The sequence below is a fragment of the Heptranchias perlo genome, chromosome 33, assembly GCF_035084215.1.
Source record: "Heptranchias perlo isolate sHepPer1 chromosome 33, sHepPer1.hap1, whole genome shotgun sequence".
In the NCBI taxonomy this organism is placed as follows: domain Eukaryota; kingdom Metazoa; phylum Chordata; class Chondrichthyes; order Hexanchiformes; family Hexanchidae; genus Heptranchias; species Heptranchias perlo.
In genome coordinates, this window is record NC_090357.1 from 14,842,026 (window position 1) to 14,861,712 (window position 19,687).

The window sequence follows — 19,687 nt, forward strand, 5'->3', positions numbered from 1 at the left end:
AAGGCTGTGAAGGCAGTCAGATTTGTTAAAGGGAAAATTGTGAGGGCTTTTGCTGAGGTGAAGAGGCTAGAAATACTAGAGTTTAGTTGGAAGTCACGTCGTTTACATCAAGTAATATGAGTTAGCTCCCATAAAATCAAGACACATAGAATGATACCGGGGCTATAAGGGTTAAAATATGAGGACAGTTGCAGAGACTAGTCTTGTATTCCCTTGAATATAGAAGATTAAGGGGTGGTGTAATTGAGGTATTTAAGATGATCAAAGGAGTTGATAGGGTAGATTGAGAGAAACTATTTCCTCTGGTGGGGGAGTCCAGAACAAGGGGGCATAACCTTAAAATTAGAGCTAGCCGTTCAAGGGTGATGTCAGAAAGCACTTGTTTACACAAAGGGTTGTGAAAATCTGGAACTCTCTCCCCCAAAAAGCTGTTGAGGCGAGGTCAATTGAAAATTTCAAAACTGAGATTGATAGATTTTTGTTAGGTAAGGGTATTATGGTATATGGAAACAAGGCGGGTAGATCCAGTTAGGATACATATCAGCCATGATCCAATTGAATGGCGGAGAAGGCTCGAGGCACTGAATAGTCTATTCCTGTTCCTCTGTTCCTCTGCATACGGGAGCAAATGAAGCCACCAAAGCCGAGAAGGTACTTACAGCAGACTCGAATTTGGAACACACCTACCGAGCCTCTGTCTATATATTATACTACTCGTCCATCTCCCATGACATTGCAGGCAGGGAGTTGAGACCAAGTGGAGTCTTCACATCAAGCAGGTTAGAGGTGGAGGATATCTGGACCAGGGCATGCAGAAATAATTCAGTCCCCCTTTTTAAAGTCGTACATTTTGTTCTTATGTTTACAAAATATATTAATTTGATATTACTTATTGTTAAATAGCAAAACTTATGGCAATTTGGGAAACAGAGAAGTAGTTGGTTGGAGCACAAACGTTTCTCTGCAGTTATAGGCTGATGAGCTTGGAGTTGCAAAACTGAGGTGCTAGAGTGTCACCACTGGCAGAAAGATGTCATTGCAGTGCTGGAGGTTTCCATTTCTAATGCAGTAAGTTGACACAAAAGTGTGAAAAAGGATCAGGCAACAGGCAGTAAGGTTTTGTAAACAGGATGTGCAAGCGGATGTGAGATTTTTAATATATTATAGATATTAAAAATAATACCTCAGTGTCCTTCCCATTGTCATGCTTGGTGACAGATGCAAAATAATCTGAAAATGTTGGCTGCCTGAGTTGCAACCTGAAAGTGACAAGCACATTCCACTCTGCAAAGTTCTTGGAGCAAACAACAATTAAACTCTGAGTGATCGCAGGCTAAATGTTTACTTTTAGCAAATAGACTTTCTGGCCATAAAGAGATAGATGATATTAAACATAGCTTCACCTTAGCAGCAGAATAACGCATTGTGCATTACTTGATCTAATACTCTTGTCATTATTAAACACGGAAACACTGAATTTACAGTGAGAAAGAGCATGGGAAATCCACTAATAATATATTATAAATGATATGTCCAGCACACATATCACACTCCAGACATCTCCATTCATCACACTTCATTCGTATATCACACATCAAATCTTTAAAGTGACAAAACAATCTTGAGATACTGCTTGGTGTCCATATTTGCAATGGTGTAAACTTTGGCTTTCCTCTGCTTTTTGGTGTGACATTGCAAGGCAAATTGATGAAGATTGTTACATTTCCTGTACAGTTAATTGTATGATGATCCCATTTTCTTTTCATTGTTGCTTCTTCTGCCCACCGTACTCATATTGCTGCATTGGTAGGTGCTGTCGTACCACTAAGAGAGTCTCATTTTGTAGGCCTACCATCTCGCCTTCTGCTTTAGAACGTGGACTATGACTGAGCTCTTATATGTCTATTGTGTTCTTTCAAGAGTTCTGAAGCTCTGCACAGTTGAACATTTCACTAAATCTATGTCTGTTTTCTGAAGGAGTCCATCCACAACCCTAAATTCAAATATAATCCTGTCTCTGAGTTTAACAGGTAGCTGCTGAAATGTTGAATTCAGTATCATACTTCTCCCATTGCTCTCTTACATTTTGGTTATAGGTTTAAAAAATCTGTAGTGGTCAGTTGTCAGATGCTCACAGTATCTTTTTCAGGATATGATATAAACCGCTGAGGAATGTGCAACTGTCAGATCTGAGTGTGTATCAGGTACAAGAACATTTCAAGTCTCATGTTATCATCTGTCAGTCATTGCAAGTTCCATACATAACTACAATTGCTCTTTCCAATGTTTCCAGAGCTGTAGGAAGTCCGTTGTCTTGATTTCTAACTCTTCTGTTCATCTTAACTGCCCCATAGCTGGAGGCTCCTGGTAGTTTTATCAGGCTTATCTCAACCTGCTTTTTTATTTCTTAATTCTACTGAACTTTTATAGCATGCAGTGGTTAAGAAATTGGTTCCAAGAATCATTCTCAGTATTTTTTTTTGCAGCTGAGAGACAATTAGGTTGAGAGATTAGAGTTATCAAGCTTCAAGATAATTTATTGTTTGGCTGTACGGTAAGTGCTTGAGCTTGGACCCAGTGATTTGCAATTTTGCTTCGTTCAATCTGTTCTCCTTTTCCGTGACTGTACATAATCTGGTACCGTGTTACCTCTCTGGTTCTTTATACCAACAATAAGAGGCTGTATTTCTGAAGGTGATTTTATGCTGAAGAGCTTTGCTGTCTCAGGCAACAGGGGCTGCTAAGGGCATGTGAACACTACAAATTATTTAGCATGTAGCAAAACCTACCAATAAAAGAAAGGGAATTAGTCAAATCTCTCCAAATATTTTATGAAAATCCTTTTGACTGCAATTTTGATTTATCCAGCAAGATGAGATTTACTCCTGGAAATTTGTACATGAAGACATGAAAAAATACAAAATTTAGAAGAAATTGATTAAACCTACCTACACAATAGTATTATCTGTGTTTGAAAAGTAACAATGTTTTCCATCTGAGGCCTGTGCCTCTCTGAGAAGCCTGCAGCTTGAGTTTATGGGTTTCCCACAGCTATCATTGTCAGTTGAAAAGAGTCAGGTTAAAAGGAGAACAGATTGAAAGGAGAACAGATTGAAAGAACTCCCAAGAATTCATTTTATGCCAGCAAGACTGGCCATCATGGTGTCTGCTGGACTGCTCCGTTGAAGGAGCACTGATGACTGCAGGAGAGCAATTATTCGATGCAGTCTAGGTCATTTGATTTGATTTCTTGTTTGTATAAAGATCAAAATAACAAAACATAAACCTTTAACGGGAAATCAATGTAAGTTACATACGAACATACGAATTAAGAGCAGGAGTGGGCCATTCGGTCCCTCGAGCCTGCTGTGCCATTTGATAAGATCATGGTTGATCTGATTGTGACCTCAACCCTACTTTCCCGTCTACCTACAATAACCTTTGACTCCCTTGTTAATCAGGAATCTATCTAACTCAGCCTTAAAAATATTCAATGACCCTGCCTCCAACACTCCCTGGGGAAGGGAGTTCCACAGACTCACGACCCTCTGAGGGAAAAAAATTCTCCTCATCTCCGTCTTAAATGGGAGACCCCTTATTTTTAAACTGTGGCCCCTAAGTTACTTAAGTAAGTTCAAGAGATTGTTTAATTAGCAAATATACATGTAACAAGTGAAATTTTGCAATTCAAAACGTAAGCATTTTTTATATATATATTATATATCTGTAATAATATATCCTAAATGGTTAGGAAAGTTGGCATTTATGTTCTTTGCTTCTGAGAGAGAAGTCAAAGAGAACAACTGAAAGAATGGTGAATTCTGGAAGGACTGTGCCATTATTAAAATTCAGAACAAATTTTTGGATAAATATTTGGAATTTAAATATATTTATTTAAACAGAACTATTTAGTTACGCTGAGTACGATCACAGAAATAATTGATAAAGAAAGATACAAGTTGGTTTAAGTATTATATTTCTTGATCATCACTATTAAAACTCATACCCTAAACATATACTTGGCACAGCCTGCCCATCTGATTTTGTAGATTATGGAACTGTTTTTGAAAGGAAATATAATTTACACTATTTTTGCTCAGAACATTGTATTTCATTCCTTTAACCATAAAAGGAAATATAGTTAGAATTGTAAGACAAAGTACTAATGTTTAAAGCTGTATTTAGGGGAAAAAAATGTTTTTTATAAAAAGGAAGTAACCTGCTTTGTGTGCTTTAATTTATGTAATACAAATCAGAGAAATGTAAATTTTTATATACTATCTGTGCAGAGGTTTATTTATGTGTGGGGAGCAAAATGTATTTATCGATCTGTTTTGGGCAATAAAAAGATTAAAGGGCAGAAATTCAAATCTCTGCTCCTGGCACAAAGTCATGTTAGATGTGATCTCACAATGCAGAATGGAGGCGATAATGTTATCATCTAATTCCTGACTGGTGGTCACACTTATTAGCAATGGAGCAATTTCTGCCTTTATTTTCATGAACTAATCAAGAAAGATTTACGTTACATTCTTTGATCAGAACTCTTACAAATTGCTTTCAAAATCCTTTCAGTGGAGATATGCAGCCCTTCCCCACTCCCATATTGCAGCATCCACCTCCTTGCAAAAACATGACCTCTGACTTACTGTGAGCAAGGCCACAGGCCAGAGGTCACTAGTGCTGTACCATGTGATTTCCTTAGGGTATAAATTTCACTTCCCAGTTTCCAATAGATTCAGTACCCGATTGAGCAGACAAATTGCTGTGATGTTATTTAGAGTGCAAAGATGTTTGTTTGGGATTAAATTCCATTAATTCTTTATTATCAGTTATTTTTATTTGTTCTTGGGCTGTGGACGACACTAGTAAGGCAATGTTTATTGCCCATTCCTCGTTCTCTTGAGAGCATAAAGACTCATCGATGCAGTGTGGGATTGGAGTTACATTGAGGCCAGACTGGATAAGGGTGGGAGGACACCCTCGCTGAAGGACACTAGTGAATCATTTGGGATTTTACAATCCACCAGCTGGCCCACAAATCAAAAGATTTATTGAATTCAAAAAACAACTTGCCATGGTGGGATTTGAACTTATGGTATCAGGTGTCAGCTATGGCTCAGTGGGTAGCAATCTCGCCTCTGAGTCAGAAGGTTGTGGGTTCCAATCCCACTCCAGAGATTTGAGCACATAATCTAGGCTGATAATCTAGTGCAGCACTGAGAGAAGAATGCTGCATTGTCAGAGGTACTGTCTTTTGGATGAGACGTTAATCAGAGGCCCCATTGGACTTAAAAGATCCCATACTACTATTTTGAAGAAGAGCAGGGGAGTTTTCCTCAGTGTCCTAGACAAGATTTATCCCTCAACCAACATCTAAAACAGAGTATCTGGTCATTTATTTCATTGCTGTTTGTTGGACTTTGCTGTGTGCAATTTGGCTGCCGTGTTTCCTACATTACAATAGTGACTACACGTCAAAAGTACTTAATTTTCTGTAAAGCAGTTTGGGATGTACTGAGGTCATGAAAGGCGCTATATAAATGCAAGTCTTTCTTTCTCATGAACTCTGGATTACTAGTCTATAACTACAAGGCTACCATACTCAGTTTCATGACACTAGCTTCTATTTCATTTAAAGCAAAGCGAAATGATTGTTTTTTTTAAATGTACGCTTGCATTGATTGTATAAATAAAGATTATTACTGTGGAAACATTTAGCGGGTCCCCTCTGTGGTAACCAAAACATCCCAATTATCTAATCTTGAGTAAGTCCCATATCAATAATAAGGTCTGAAATCAGGAGAAGAGTTTAATATTCATTCACGTTGAGTTGCTAATTGCCTGCTGCCATTCATTTAGAGGAGCAATAACATAAGTAATCATGCTCAATTTAACAGCCACCAGGTACATGTAATGGATTGCTAAATGCATGAAAGAAAGATTCACGTTGAAATTAATTTGCTAAACCTAGTGGGAAAAGGATATGGATACATATAAAATAATGGTGTGGAGGTGTATGGACCATACAGTATAGATCTTTGGCTACCTACATCTGTAAGAAGACAACTCAATTAATTCTTTGTTGATACTTTAACTGACTATCCCGCAAGACCTTAAATGTTCAAAATTGATAGATCAAAAGAAAGTGAACAAATGTTATTCTGTCTGCGCTGTTCAAGAGAAACCAGGGTTCTCAGAGTCTGGGCTTTGTGCCAGAAATTCCTCCACATTTTTGCAGAAGATCAAAGAATATGGTTTTACTCTGCATAATCACCTTCAGCCGAGCTGGCATTAACATCATGTATGTAGGTGGATCCTATCTCTTTGAGTTGTTTTTATACCCTGTCAAAATCTATTCGGGCTTCTTAGAATCTGCTGAAAGTCTAAGGATAATGGACAGCCTTTTTCATTCCTACACCCTCTACAAGTCACGGGATTCATTACGGATAGCCAACAGGGAAAGCACAAGGGACGTTGTGCTTTTAAGATATTTTGATGTTGGTGAGGATCTGTTTGGCCTTCCCTTCCCACGCTGCACAAAGATTCCACCCCTTCGAACAGGCCCATTGCTCTTTTCCTACTCATTGGCAGATGAGTCACTCCCACATTTCAGCTTTGTTTCAATATGGTTCTGAATGCAATTTAAGATTCTATTATACAAGTGTTTTAAAAGTAAGAAAGAATTTGAGTTTATATAGCATAGACATGCACACACATTCCATTATTAATTCTAGCTGTGTTGTGTAAAGTTACTTCACTTCGCTGTCTACCAGAACCAAACTATACTTTTATCCTGTCATTTCGTAGTGTGCAAAAAAAAACACTCAGCCCACTTTTTAAACACTTGTTAGTTCACTCACATTACACCTCTTCCTTCTTTTTCCTATGGCTTACATGTACTGCTTTTAATTTCATGCCAAGAGACAACTGATGCTGCTTGCTTTCTTTTGCCAAGTTATAACGGTCAGGCTTGTGGGAGGTAAATTATGCCCGTCAGAAAAATTAGATGCACCACGTCGTGGACCAAAGTGGCATGAATATATAGGATGAGAAAAATGTGTTTGGATTTCTTGGATGAAGCCTGAATTCAGTGGAATTTGGAAAAATTGTATCTCTGTGGAATCAAAAGAGCTGATCATTCCAGCAACGTTAGGAGCAATTGTGGCAGACCCTTTACTCAGAGAGCGGTTGGAAGGTGGAACTTCCTACTGCACAGAGTAGTCGAGGTGAACAGCATGGATGCATTTAAGAGGAAGCTAGGTAAGTACATGAGGGAGAAAGGAATAGAAGGATATGTTGATAGGGTGAGATGAAATATGGAGGGAGGAGGCTCGTGTGGAACATAAACGCCGGCATGGACCTATTGGGCCAAATGGTCTATTTCTGTGCTGTAAACACGATGTAATGTAATACTATATAAAGACGTTGGTTGGACCTGATTGGAAAATTGAGCAGAGTCTCATTACCCCAGGTCTCCGCCCACTTTATTTTGTGGGCGATTTCCCATGGATGGGAGCGCTGGTATTGGAAATACCTCACTCAAACAGGTAGGAGCTAAATTTATTCATTTGAAAATGGGGACTTCCTGCATGCTATTGCCCAGGCTTCAGCTCCAAGATAGCTATTCATAATGAGATGGGCTTCCAGGTTGCAAGGTAATGCTAAGTATATGAAGGAAACTTAGGTTTGCATGACGCGTTATGCCAATTGTTTTAATTTTTTATGCTCCAGCATGGTTCTGACACCAATAGGTTTCTCAATGGGAATCCCCTGTCTGATGTGTTTGTAAAAGAAATGGAAGAGTCAATTATGGAATGCCATACAGGTTAGGTTGCACGCGCCAGTGCCTGCCCACTTGCATCTTCATACAGGGCAGGTAGATTCCATGTTTGATCCCCAGTGTATGCTCAACTAGCTGATCTCAGCCAATTGACCTCAGTAACTCTGAGCTAGGGGGAGGAAAATTGGCCAAGATTCTTGCTCCTGATCACTGATCAGTGACCCCTGCTGGAAGTGCATGTGTGGCCGTCTGGTGATGACAGGATCGGGTTTGGATATGATGCCACTGGCACACTCCACCCGGGTTTACATGTGGAAGACGACATGGGCGAGATAACAGAGGATTACTGTCCCCCATGGAACTATTCCACAACATTGAGCCAGATCTTGCTGGAGTGTGGCATCTCGCTGAGCGTGCTGTTAGTTAGACTTTTTCCAACACCCTTCCAGCTCAAAAATGTTTTGCGCTATAACTTGCTGGAAGTACGAGCTGATAATGGACAACAGGGAGTCTAGAACCTTAGTGAACGATGGGACCAACAGTCTATCTCCTTAATCAATGAGATTTAAGGATTGAGAAAGAAACAGAGGAACAACGGAGGAGGAGAGTGAATTAGAGTCAAATCAGGAACAGAAAAAGAAATAAAGAGGGAAAGAAAGATTGAAAAAAAGAGACAGAAAGGAAACGAAAAAAATTTTAAAATATAAAATTTGACATTTTCAAAATCTCTAAGAAGAATTTACTACATGCAGGAACGAGACTCAACAGTTAAATTGTTCCCTTACTGGGCCGGAGAGATTGATTGGCATTGAATTAACAATTATCAAGTTAAAAGGGTACTTATGCTGTTAATTATGAGCCCTACTTTCTGCAGCGAGTTTAATGGGCAATTAATATGCAAATCCAGTAAGTTCTTAAAAATAACGGGGAGACTAAGGGTGAGATACCATTTGTGCGAAGCAAACAGCGGGGCAGCGAAAATTGACCTGCAAATTCTAGAGAGAAAAAATTAACGAGACAAATTGCGTATAAGAAATAACCGATTGGTCTGGTGGAATTCTTTTTACAGTTGGTGTTTTGTTATGATTTATTATGGTTCCATGAGTGAACCGTTGCAGAATCTTTTTTGTGAGTTCTTTGCAAAACTATTTCTGCTTCTAGTCTAAAAATTTTCAAGTAAATGCACTCACTTCATCTCATTGTTCGTTAATACACATTTCAAAGATAAGGTTTCAAAGTGACCTTCATGGATAATCTTTCTATTCAACTTTACACAGTGAAATTCCTCAGAGGCAAAATAGTCTCCATTCTAAAGTGGGGAATCAGTTGTAGTGACATTTTGCACTTTAAAGATGACAGCAGCTTGATAAATAATACATTGTTGAACTGGATTTTTTTCTCAGGTAATGTGACATTGTACTGCATCAAACACAATGGAAACATTGCCAAGTGGCTTTGAATGAAAACTTTTTTTTATTTAATGGAGCAATGGTGGACACAGTAGGAGTATAGTCATGGGGATTAAAGTTAAGATTGGCAGGGGCTCCACGTCACTGGCCTTGCTGGGTTCATCACCCACTACAGGGCTTCCTCCACAGCACCCTTACTTTGATCATATGAATCCAGATGCTTCCTGTTATGGTGACAGAAAACTAGTAGAGAGAAACCTAAAATAGGGTTGTTTTTGGCATATATACACTACCAGTATTTTTTAAAAGGGATAAATTCATCCAGATTTGAAGTCGTCCAAAATGAGCCAAATTTGGATCTGTACAAATAAACCTGAGATAATATAACTGGGATACCAGTTGTGTTGTGCCCATGCCTTGATCTGCCATTTAATGTTGGTGCTGCCAACTTGTTAGTCAATAGTGCAATAGAATGAAACAGCAACAGAAAATAATCAAAAATTGACAAAAGACTTAAAACAGGCAACTAAAAATGAAGAAACAAATTAGAGCAGTGGACCATTTTCAGCCACAGATACTGTGTGTGTTAGGAGTGGAATGGAGAGATTATCCCAGATACTGTGTGCATTAATTGTTGTTGAGGGCGCTAATGTTAATGCTGGCTAATGCTAGCTTTGTTCATCAATACCTGCCTCCTAACTACTGAACACTCATACCATGTCAATGAAAGAAAACAGTCCCTGTAATTTAGAGTTGTAGGTGTAATTATACATGTCTAGCTCTAGAATGTTGTGCTATGTAATATATGTATAATTCTATAAAAATATAGTCACAAGATACATACAAGGAAAGTCTGCTGGTCCAGCTCAGTCATCCAGGAAGAAACATACTGTTCCTCCATCTCAAAATGCCTTACAATATAATAGGTGAATATGTCACAACCACCTTACTGATGTCTTGAAATCTCTGAGGAACATAAGAGAACTGAGACAAGCATTTGAGCAACAGAGACTTGTGTTTATGGAAAAAAAGCAAATCATTGCTATTCATTACAAATTAGTATGGGCATCGGTTTTGAGCTTTGGGGTTTTTCTTTGTTGAAAAAATTAATTCTTACAATAAGACAGATACATTGAAAGATCTTTAACTCTTGAACAGGCGAGATAACTTTCTACTCCTCTGCTGTCCCTTAGTTACACACTTTTCTTTTTAATTGACCTTACTTTCTGAGAAGGACGGTAAAGACTGCTCCAAGTGTTGGCAACACTCTCTGATCTAATTTAGTTGTCTGGTCTTCTGCCCAGATGTTAATAGGAAATTGTCATACCAGGCACTGCACAGGCAATTTAAAAAAAAACAACATTCAGAGCTCAAATAAGCCCAGTCCATGAAAAGAAACAATGGCAAGATGAAGCACTTACAGAGGGAACTTATGTCAATTTTCTCTCTCATTGAAAGCTATGAGGCAAGCTATATTTTCCCTGCACTTTGGCTATTCCATTGTTTGCTAGTTGAAGTACATGCATGGATGTGTTATAATTGCTGAAATTACTGTACTTGTGTTCAGGTTTCCAAGAACTTTTGTATGACTGATCAATTGCATGAAAAAAAATACAGCAGGGTAATTTTCCTCTTCATTTTAATGCAATGGACGATCATCATCATGTTGTTGGCATTCCATTTTTAGCATTCACTTCAAATACAAAAAGTACTTCAGAGGTTTTGGATGCAGTAATTATAGCGGTTTCACCATGAATTATGTTACAGCAGCACTGAATATTGAATTCTTTTCATTCTTTTTTGCCTTGTAATTTCAGCAGGGTTTCATGGGTTACAAAGTTATTGCCCTGAAAAAAAACTTTTCATAAGCATATGTCTAAAGTCCTTTTTTTGCTGTGATTGAATTAAACTGTTATAAAATATACTGAAAATGGCATTTATTGCTAGCCTGCTTCCTAAGAACAATCTTGCAATACTGCGTATGATGCCGCATAACTTCAGCTGCTGTGTTACTATCAACTTCACTATTTGTGTCAGCACCATCACTAAAACAGATGATCTGGTCATTTATTTCATTGCTGTTTGTGGGACCTTGCTGTGTGCAAATTGGCTGCCGTGTTTCCTACATTACAACAGTGACCACACTTCAAAAGTATTTAATTTGTCTGTAAAGCACTTTGGGACATCCTGAGGTTGTGAAAGGCGCTATATAAATGCAAGTTCGTTCTTTCTTTTGCTACATTACACTTTGATCAGCCTCAGCATATTTACCACATGATTGCTGGCAAAAATCAAATAACTTTCATTAATGCATTATTCATTCTGTAAATAATATATGCAATAAGAAACACTGGACAGGGACTTAGCATGACAATTCAATCTCAATGTCCTGTTGCTGTTCATAAACCACTTCGCGATCGCTTGCAGTGTTTTTGTAACATCAAGAAAAGCTTGTCTTATAGCTCAGTACTACTTAGTCTACCACTTCCATTTATGTTTAAATGTGTGGTGTGATTTATTCAGTTAACAAAGCTATGACAGTTGTAACAAAAAAAAACATTATGAGGTAGAAATTTGTCTCGGGTCAAAGTGCATAACAGGCTATATTCCCGCCTGTGAGACCCCTCGCCTGAGATGACATCAATGGAGCTGAATATCGAGTGAGGAGTACAACAGGCAGCCGGTGCTTTGCTGCCCGTTTTGTCTTACCGTCCGAGACAAATTTCTACCCCCATCAGTACAATTGCGATTCCATAAGTTTTGGAGAGAAGTTCCTTAGATATAACAGGTGGAACGTTCCGAACCCCTGGAACATCACAGTGGGAGGCTGAACAGAAGAAGTGCAGGTGCATTGCCCACGATATTCCTCCCATTATTGTCAATGGATAGAAAACTCCAGCAAAGCACCTGCAATTTTCCGATAAGCTGCCCACTGCAGGCAAGACCCAATGAATCCTACATGTCGAAGTGTTGGGCATAATTTTTATTCCACAATCAAAACTGATAATATTATTGCCTGTGATGCTGGTTTACTTCAACTACAATTTACACTTAAGTAGTGCACTTAATGGAATAAAAATGTCCCATTTTATGTTTGCTGAAGGCAGATTGAACACCAAATAAGGAAAGAGGAGGAGGTGAGGGAAAAGAGACCAAAAACATGAATGGAGAGACAGGTTTTGAGGAGGTTTTTGAAAATGGGGAGAGACACAGCAAGGTGGAGTGGTTTTGGATGAGAATTCCAAAGTGCAGGACCATGTTAGATGAAGGTGCCGCCATTGATGGTGGAGTGAAGGCATACATAGTACTTCGGATTCAGTAAAGCAGAGGGTGTGAGTGGGGTTAGTGGTGGTTGCAGAGGTAGGGTGGAGTCAGGCCATGGAGAGATTTGGAAACAATGATGATTTTAAGCAAGCCGAAGCAGGCATATATTTATATATTTAACTTAAACTTTTGATTCTTTATGTCATTGCACATTGCGTCAGAGCCATGATTAGATCAACATTCTCTCCATCTTTGTGGTCTAAAACATTAAGTAACTTGTGCAAAGCTGGTTGGTATCTGGAATATGGCAGTAGTACAACTCATGAGACCTTAACCATCATTCCTTTCATTTTTGTAATTATCTTTGAAGCAAAATGGAATTATAGTTCCAAAGTTAATTATACATGCATTTTATGAACCAAGTATTTTGGTAAATGTAACAGGAGTTATAAACCACATTTGCACATAAAATACAACTGCTCACTTTTACACTGAAAATAGCAAATGACACTTTATTTGTTGACATTTTTGGTTTATTGAAGCTGTATAACAACAGCAATGGGTACGGTAGCATAGTGGTTATGTCACTGGACTAGTAATTCAAGAGGCCTAGACTAATAATCTGGAGTTATGAGTTCAGATCCTGCCACGGCAGCTGGGGAATTTAAATTCAATTAATTAAATAAAATCTGGAATTTAAAAAAAACTAGTTTCAGTAATGGTGGTCATGAAGCTACCGGATTGTCGTAAAAACCCATCTGGTTCACTAATGACCTTTAGAGAAGGAAACCTGCTGTCTCGACTCGGTCTGGCCTATCTGTGACTCCAGACCCACAGCAAAGTGGTTGATTCTTAATTGCCCTCTGAAATCGCCTAGCAAGCCACTCAGTTGTAAAATCTCGCTTTAAAAACGGCATAATAAGAATTAACCGGACGGACCACCCGGCATCGGACCACTAGGCACTGGACATGACAAAGGCAAACCAAACCCAGTCGACCCTGCAAAGTCCTCCTCATGAACATCTGGGGACTTGTGCCAAAATTGGGGGAGCTGTCACACAGACTAGTCAAGTAACAGCCTGACTCACAGAAGCATACCTTTCAGCCAATGTCCCAGACTCTTCCATCACCATCCCTGGGTATGTCCTGTCCCACCGGCAGGACAGACCAACCAGAGGTGGCTGCACAGTGATATACAGTCAGGAGGGAGTGGCCCTGGGAGTCCTCAACATTGATTCTGGACCCCATGAAATCTCATGGCATCAGGCCAAACATGGGCAAGGAAACCTCCTGCTGATCGGTCAGTCCTCCTCCATGTTGAGCACCACTTGGAGGAAGCACTGAAGGTAGCAAGGGCACAAAACGTACTCTGGGTGGGGGACTTCAATGTCCATCACCAAGAATGGCTCGGTAGCACCAGTACTGACCGAGCTGGCCGAGTCCTGAAGGACATAGCTGCCAGACTGGGCCTGGGCCAAACGAGGGAAAAATTTACTTGACCTCATCCTCACCAATCTACCTGTCGCAGATGCATCTGTCCATGACAGTATTGGTAGGAGTGACCACCGCACAGTCCTCGTGGAGACGAAGTCCCGTCCTCGCACTGAGGACACCATCCAACGTGTTGTGTGGCACTATCACCATGCTAAATGGGATAGATTCAGAACAGATCTGGCAGCTCAAAACTGGCCATCCATGAGGCGCTGTGGGCCATCAGCAGCAGAATTGTATTCCAGCACAATCTGTAACCTCATGGCCCGGCATATTCCTCACTCTACCATTACCAACAAACCAGGGGATCAACCCTGGTTCAAAGAGGAGTGTAGAAGAGCATGCCAGGAGCAGCACCAGGCATACCTAAAAATGAGGTGCCAACCTGGTGAAGCTACAACTCAGGACTACATGCATGCTAAACAGCGGAAGCAACATGCTATAGACACAGCTAAGCGATTCCACAACCAACGGATCAGATCAAAGCTCTGCAGCCCTGCCACATCCAGTCATGAATGGTGGTGGACAATTAAACAACTAATGGGAGGAGGAGGCTCTGTTAACATCCCCATCCTCAATGATGGCGGAGTCCAGCACGTGAGTGCAAGAGACAAAGCTGAAGTGTTTGCAACCATCTTCAGCTAGAAGTGCCGAGTGGATGATCCATCTCGGCCTCCTCCCAATATCCCCACCATCACAGAAGCCAGTCTTCAGCCAATTCGATTCAATCCACGTGATATCAAGAAACGGCTGAGTGCACTGGATACAGCAAAGGCTATGGGCCCCGACAACATCCCGGCTGTAGTGCTGAAGTATTGTGCTCCAGAACTAGCTGCACCTCTAGCCAAACTGTTCCAGTACAGCTACAACACTGGCATCTACCCGACAATGTGGAAAATTGCCCAGGTATGTCCTGTCCACAAAAAGCAGGACAAATCCAATCCAGCCAATTACCGCCCCATCAGTCTCCTCTCAATCATCAGCAAAGTGATGGAAGGTGTCGTCGACAGTGCTATCAAGCGGCACTTACTCACCAATAACCTGCTCACCGATGCTCAGTTTGGGTTCCGCCAGGACCACTCGGCTCCAGACCTCATTACCGCATTGGTAGAAATATGGACAAAAGAACTGAATTCCAGAGGTGAGGTGAGAGTGACTGCCCTTGACATCAAGGCAGCATTTGACTGAGTGTGGCTCCAAGGAGCCCTTGTCAAATTGAAGTCAATGGGAATCAGGGGGAAAACTCTCCAGTGGCTGGAGTCATATCTAGCACAAAGGAAGATGGTAGTGGTTGTTGGAGGCCAATCATCTTGACGATCCGGATTCTTTCCCCTCAGTCTGGTTCAGTAAAAACTGAAGTCGAATACATTTTAAAGTTCATCACAACTTTAATAGCAGGGTTCTTAGTCTGCAGCATTGATTTGGACTCCTGATAGAGCCCCTCTATGCTGGCAGAGCAAGAACAAGAAACATACAGAAATCCACACGTTTTTATACAAATCAATAGGGGTTGGAACATACTTAACGAGGGTCAACACCAATCATAAGCCGGGCATAGGTTGCCATGCGAGGTTACATTATTGCCGGCCAATCATAGATCGTCCATGTGCTGATCATGCTGCTGTTAGACATCAAAGGGGATACTTCCTCACCTTCCAACCTGGAATGTTCTTTCCTGTTCCTTCTGTTCCTTATCTCCCAACCTGGAATGTCTTTCAACTTTGGCTAAGCTCGTTACCTATATTGATCTTCCATAAACATGGAGACATTCAGACCAGTCCTTGAATCACATCAAAGACTCTACATTGATAAGACAATGCAAACCTGCTGACTACGCAAACATATGGCCCAGCAGGAGGCCAGGCCACCTGTACCAATCTCAGTTACTAACTAATTAACCCTTTCTAACCATTTTGCATTCTGCTTCTTTGCCACGTAGGCATTTTAATATTTTACCGAAAACTGACCACGTAGGGATTCTCAATCTCAGCCCCAGGACATTGCTGCAGAAGTTCCTCAGGGCAGTGTCCGAGGCCCAACCATCGTCAGCTGCTTCATCAATGACCTTCCCTCCATCATAAGGTCAGAAATGGCAATGTTCGCTGATGATTGCACAGTGTTCAGTTCCATTCACAACCCTTCAGATAATGAAGCAGTCTGTGTCCGCATGCAGCAAGACCTGGACAACATCCAGGCTTGGGCTGATAAGTGGCAAGTAACATTTGCGCCAGACAAGTGCCAGGCAATGACCATCTCCAACAAGAGAGAGTCTAACCACCTCCCCTTGACATTCAACGGCATTACCATCGCCGAATCCCCCACCATCAACATCCTGGGGGTCACCATTGACCAGAAACTTAACTGGACCAGCCACATAAATACTGTGGCTACAAGAGCCGGTCAGAGGCAGGATATTCTGTGGCGAGTGACTCACTTTGACTCCCAAAAGCCTTTCCACCATCTACAAGGCACAAGTCAGGAGTGTGATGGAATACTCTCCATTTGCCTGGATGAGTGCAGCTCCAACAACACTCAAGATGCTCGACATCATCAGGACAAAGCAGCCCGCTTGATTGGCACCTCATCCACCACCCTAAACATTCACTCCTTCACCACCGGTGCACAGTGGCTGCAGTATGTACCATCCACAGGATGCACTGTAGCAACTCGCCAAGGCCTTTTCAACAGCACCTCCCAAACCCACGACGTCTACCACCTAGAAGAACAAGGGCAGCGGGCACATGGGAACAACACCACCTGCACGTTCCCCTCCAAGTCACACACCATCCCGACTTGGAAATATATCGCCGTTCCTTCATCATCGCTGGGTCAAAATCCTGGAACTCCCTTCCGAACAGCACTGTGGGAGAACCTTCACCACACGGACTGCAGCGGTTCAAGAAGGCGGCTCACCACCACCTTCTCAAGGGCAATTAGGGGTGAGCAATAAATGCTGGTCTCGCCAGCGACGCCCACATCCCATGAACGAATAATAAAAAAAATATTTGTTGCTTGAATGACCAGGGTAGCTTTTTTACTGTTTGTTAGTGGATTTATCTTGGTGATACTGTAGATTAGGTTTGAATCCCAACACAACCCATTTCTGTTCAGTTCTGAGAAATGTTCTTGGACAGAATGTCCCACAATGGACTCTTCAACTTGTCCTATTGCAACTTTGTCCTTTATGATAAAACTACAGAAGTTTACTGCACAGACGGTTCTGTGCTGGCTCTTTTCTTTAAAAATCCAAAGATAATCCCACTGCCCTGCGCTGTCTTCTATCAACCCAGGCTTCAAATATTTTTTCTTGAAAAGATGCAATTGGCTCTGCCTCAATTATTCCCTGTGGCAAACAATTCCGTGCTCCAACAGCTCTTTGCATAAAGAAATTTTTACCAAGATCTTTCCTTCCTTACTTCGTAACATGTGAACAATCTTACAACACCAAGTTATAGTCCAACAATTTTATTTGAAAATCACAAGCTTTCGGAGGCTTCCTCCTTCGTCACCTGCTACTTGTCCCCTGATTCCACATGTTCTGACCTTAGTCATGAGTCTACTCTGTGATACATTATTGAAGGCCTTTTGAAAATTCAAATATATTACATCTACTACATTACCCTTATCTACCCTTTCTGTTACTTCTTCAAAGAATTCAATAAGGTTCGTCAAGCATGATCTTTCCTTTTGAAATCCGTGCTGACTATTCTATATTATCGTTTTGGTTTCTAGATGTTTTTCTATTACATCTTTGAGTAAAGATTCTATTATCTTTCCTACCACCGATGTTAAGCTAATTGGTCTATAGTTCCCTGGACTGGTTCTATATCCCTTTTTAAACATAGAAATCACATTAGTTGTCCACCAGACCTCTGGCACTATTCCCTTTTCTGATGAATTTTTATATATATGTAATAGTGAATTTGTATATACGTGTAGTAGTGAATTTGTGTGTGTGTATATGTATATATATATATATATATATATATACATATATATGGAATACAGAACTTGTTCTTTGCAAAGTCTGATAAGCATCGGGGCATTTGGATGAAACAAATGCAATGTTGTACATAGACATTGCAAATTCCTGTTCCTCCCTCGTATTCGCATTCCTTGCCAGAACTAAAGCTAAGCAATTAGCGCTGTGATTTATGCTGTAGGCGTTGTTCATGTTAAAACCCTTTCCGAGATAGCAACATACTGAGAGTTTAACAGATTTCACACCTTGTGGGGTGTAATGTTAATAGATGTTTACCACTCTCTCCCTACATTTCCCTTATTGCCTCATCAGTCAAAGAGATAGAAATCATCTGTTCCATTGTCTAGTCAATCGCATGTGTTAACATTTCAAATTAACAGCTCCAACCACTAAGCAACTTTTTCCCTAAATTAATTCTGAACAAAGGCATTGAAACAAATGAAGAAAACCCATGTAAGACTGCTTTTTCCCATTGACTATTCTGACAGTGCCTGATTACAGGCAACCAGTTACGTGCATTGGTCACCATGGCTACAGAACAATGGTGTCCTCCCAGCAAAACAGCTAATTGATGCTATTTCTCAAACCCCAAATATTTGACATCATACAAAACAAAATAAAAGACAATACAGAAATCACTCTATTTGTCACCCAGGAGACAGGAAGTTTCAGGTGGAGTGTTATCTTTTCACTAATCTGTTCAATCAGTGATGGACCAACATGTGCAATGACTACTGAACAGGTTGACCATGGGTTGAATTCATCAATTCATCACCCTATCTTCAGTTTAGCCAAGATAAGTATTGAGCCCATTAATGCTGTACAATTACATTTTGACAAATATTTTTGCGCCATTTCACAGCAGCTGAGAGGACAAGAAGATGTCCTGTTCTAGGGCTTTGGCAGTGCTGCTGTTCAACCAGCTGGTAGGAGGTATGCAAACTACATTGGGATGGTTTGCTATCCAAACGCCAATGCACCGTGCCAGCCTAAGATGTTGACAAATGTGTGGATATGAGATCAACGTATTCTCATTAAATTCAACAGAACTCAGTTCAACATTAAGGACACCTCTGAGCAAACCAGTTTCAGCTATTCTTTCAGGTGTGATTAGATTACATGGCAATGGTCTCATATGCATATTGCCTTGGCAGGATGAGCATAAAGTAAATCAGTGAAAATTGAGGCTGAATGAGTGAATGTACAAGAAGTACATTACTGCCATTTAATTATATCTTAAAAGCAATGTTAAAAAGTGCAATGTAAAAATGTTTAATACACTTACCAATCACTCAGCTACCTATATATTCCTTTAGGTGCCCGAATTTGAATCCATTACAACATCATAATTTCACTGTCTTCTAGGTATTCTCCATCGATCTCAACCGTATTCTTTCAAAAGGTGGAAATTCTCTTCCTGCCAATCAGCGAACAACAATTCATACACTCAGTTTAAGTTTAATTATATTTTAGATCTCTCGAAGGTGCCAAGAATCAATTTAATCCTGTCAAAAGAAACTATTTCTTTGGCAAGTCAACCCATTACAAACGTGAAGGTAATTTATTTCAGATCCCTTAACAAAGACAGTTTCTATAAAAGGATAGCATCACATTTACTTGTAAGTTGAAGCACTTCCACAAAAAGATACATAGCAGATATGCTTACTGCCAAACATGGCAGGTAACTATAATTTCACAAAATTGTTACAATTATTGTCCTTTCTTTTAATTCAAAAATAAACTTAGCACAGTACGGCA

The 19,687-nt window shown here is 40.3% G+C and overlaps 1 long non-coding RNA gene across 1 annotated transcript in view; it reads right to left on the reverse strand.

The window, feature by feature from the left end:
• The window catches only part of LOC137301313 (uncharacterized), a 49,056-nt gene extending 29,715 nt beyond the window's left edge, over nt 1–19,341 (reverse strand). The window contains exon 1 of the long non-coding RNA XR_010958270.1: nt 19,215–19,341. This is a non-coding gene — a long non-coding RNA (uncharacterized lncRNA). The remainder of the gene's footprint in view (nt 1–19,214) is intronic.
• Nucleotides 19,342–19,687: the final 346 nt, after the last annotated feature.